Here is a 3,739-nt window from a genome sequence, read left to right on the forward strand (position 1 = left end):
CCGCATTAAAGAAAGGAAACTAACGCAAGATGAATGACGATTATTGTTTGGAGACAAGATAAGCTCCAAAGGGTGCAAACTTTTCTTCCTAATATATGCGCTCACACACAATGAGGTGAATGCTTTCTTCCACAGATGTGCACTCTTAGTAGCTCGGAATCCATATCAAGGTTCTAAGAACACGCACGCACGTAGTACATAGACACACACACTAACGGGCTGGTGATCGTGTAAGCGATATCAGCTAATAATATTTATCAGCGAGAGTTGCTATAAGTAATTCCCGCGGTAACAAAGTGTATATCACGGGTGGCGACATATTGCCGAGGACGCCAATAAAAAGAGTTCAGCATTTGCCAAGCACCGTCAAAAGGGAACATTAGAGTGTCTGAACCATTGGAAGCGGGGTGATGTGAGAGAGTCGTGCGTGATGCTGTCGAGTATAGAGGTGTCAAGCGCGTATACAGCACGTGCCGGACGTCTATGCGCCGTCAAGGTTGCTTGCTGCACCAGCTTCCTGCGTCGCCGTTTGTATACGGCGTCAAGTAATGGTGTTGGTTAATAATTGCTCCAGCATCACATAAGTGCTCCAACATTTCAGGCGTCTGGCACTGTTCGCAGTCAGTGCTAGTCGACCAGCCGCCGACGAGATGTGGGTAGCAGTGGGTGAAAGCAGTGCATATAGATGAGTCTTGTGTGGCAAAGATGCCAGCCTTCGCGTAACCTTCGAAGGTATGTATAATCTCGATCGAATACACTTAGGCGCCTGTGTATGCTGCCAGCGAGAGCTCTGTAGTTCGTGGTGAGGTCCAGCAGGAGTGACGTGATCAGAGAGTAGGTATGAGGTCGCAAGTAGGCTATTCGCACTTCGACAGAGAAAGCCGATCATGTGTCTCATTATCAGCGAGTTCATTGTCAACCACTCCACGCTGAGCACGCACTCAATGAAACGTGATACTGTGGGCCCTTCGCTGGGCTCTGCCGTGAAGCTATGCAGTATAGGACGTAACAGGACCTTCTTTTCAAAAAGCAATATACCACTTGTAACGCTAGCTTGGCATCACCGAATTGAATCGAATTCTGGGGTTTTACGTGCCAAAGCCACGATTTGGTTACGAGGCACGCCGTAGTAGGGGACTCCGGATTAATTTTAAACTCAAGGGGACCTTTAACGTGCCCCCCCATGCACGGGGCACGATCGTTTTCGCATTCCGCCCCCATCGAAATACGGCCACCGCGGCCGGGATTAGATCCCGCGGCCTCGTGCTTAGCAGCGCAACACCATAGCCGCAAAGCCACCGCGGCGGGTTTGGCAACACCGAACAACATACATTTCTGAGATACATGAGCATCCAGTTCCGCAACCGGTTCTGTAGCAGTCAATGTCGATTTGTGGGCCAATCGAAATCACCGGGTAACGCCAAGTTGAGGAATAACAATCGCAGCCGTTGTGAAAGCTGGTGTGACTGAACCGTCGGTATATACTTGTAGCACCCAACTATGTAGTGTAAATAGAAAGGTTGAGTTGTTTCCGGCCAATCGAAGAGACGTGGAACTTCTTCGTAATTACAGGTATTTGAAGCATGACTAGTGGTCTCAGAATTGCCCAAGGAAGTGTTTCGGTAGTGTGGGTGACCTGAAAAGAAATCTGCGCAAACCTAATTGATTAGCTCCTAGAATAAGAAAATCTGCTTACTGGGTTCCGCATTTTTTGGAGGAAGACAGATAAACTCGTGAGCTCCCCGCGATGAGCTCCTTCGAATAGAACAGGAATGGAAAGAGCCTTATGTTCAGAATATCTTCTACGTCAGTATTTAATCGAGAAAATAGATAAATCCGGTGACGGGAAGTTCTGTCGTGTTCACAAATGATCACTCTCGGATGTTTTTCGAAAAGTGTATCCAACAATTGCGGAAGTCTACCATGTCTTCTTCTGTAATGTTGAAATATATTACAAATAAAATATATTACGAAAGTCCACCATGTCGGCTTCTGTAATGTTGAAATATTACAAATAAAGTACAATCTCAAACTAAAAAAATGAAAAAAGAAAGTGACGTGTAGATTAACTTTTTCTGTAGAAATAAATGGCCTTTCGAAACTTCCCTCACGCTTCCAACTTGCCAGCCATCCCTTGTAAAATGGGAGAGATAACAGAAGTGGGCTCCTCCACACACGAACTTTTATTGAGAAGAAGCCAAGATTAAACGTCCATGTATCATACTATGTGCAGACACATCGAAAAGCACAACGCGGGTCGCTGTACACATATCGCCTGCAAAAGTCGCTTCCTGACCTGGGATCGTCCAATGGCCTGGAAAAAGCCTGACTTCAGCTTCGATAGTCTCGCTTGCTCATTGCGCAAGCGAGTTTCCCGAAGTCAGAGGGCGTATACGTTGGGTAAAATTCGCGAGGCTGTTAATGTGCAGTGTTCAGATGTCCTGAGGTAACACAAACAATGGATTTTCGTAGAGGGTCGACAAGCTTAACCAGGGCCGGATTAAGAAAAATGGGGGTCCTGGGCTAATGCGCATGCAGGCCCCCTTCCCCTATACTGACCCCCCTCCCTCCCTGTCGCCTGCTACGCTACTGGAAATATGGCATGTTTCATTTTAATTCCACCAAATTAAAAATAACGAAGTGCGATCAACGGGATTATTATTATTGTTATTATTATAAAGAAAATAACAAAACTTGCTTGAAACGCGTGCTGTTGTAAACACCAACACATATGTTCACTTTGTGATTAATCTGCATTCTGTTTTCAGCAAAAGCTAATCTTTAAGGAAAAGTTTAGTGCACTCAAGACGAACAAGAACGTAGAAAAGACAACACAGCTCAGATGTCGATTTTTCTGAAGCTATGCTTTGTTTGCATCACTAAATTTAATCCCGTGAGGGGACGCATGGTTGTATCCAAAACATTCTTTATTAAAATTCAAGCATCAGGCTGCAGTAATCGTTATACACGTTACTCTAAAAATATGAGATAGATATATACAATACTTAAGACGATACAAACACCATAAAAATGCACTAGAATACAGATGCAAATTACCAACTGTAATTACAAAACATTATTTGAAGATATTTTCGTTGAAGGTAAGACCCCCCCCCCCCCCAAGCAAGGACGACACCAAATAAACGTGGCACTATCAAAAACAACAAAAATAAAATACAGTTCTTTATAAGCACGCTAAATATCACAAGAACAAACAAGAGACGAACCACGAAGATTTGCATATCTTGAATTACTCTGCTCAGCGTTTTATTGGCAACGTGGAGGCTGGGAGGCGACACAACGAAGTTCGGCGGCCAGCCTGACCTACTTTTTTCGTCGAGCGTGCGCAATGGTGCGCAGCCACTAGGCAGGAATGGGCTCTGGAGACAGGCCTTTGTGTCCAGCTCTCCAACTTCCCCCTTCACTCTTCCACAACCCTAGCCCGAACAGTGAACACTCCATGCCCCACGGCACGCGGACGTCCAGCTCTCCAACTTCCCCCTTCACTCTTCCACAACCCTAGCCGGAACAGTGAATATTCCATGCCCTACGGCACGCAGACAAAAGCACGTGTGACGCCTTTTTTCCTTTCCTGCCTAGACTCTGCCATCAGACTCATCATCATCTGCTATCGAACTCATCCTCCCCGGCCCAAATTACCACCACGGTAAAGAAAAGTCGAATGGGAGGCACTGTTGGGTAATGCAGCACATCTTTTCTATGAGAAGGACAGCGGTGG

This window comes from Dermacentor variabilis, chromosome 2 (assembly GCF_050947875.1).
Source record: "Dermacentor variabilis isolate Ectoservices chromosome 2, ASM5094787v1, whole genome shotgun sequence".
NCBI classification, from domain to species: domain Eukaryota; kingdom Metazoa; phylum Arthropoda; class Arachnida; order Ixodida; family Ixodidae; genus Dermacentor; species Dermacentor variabilis.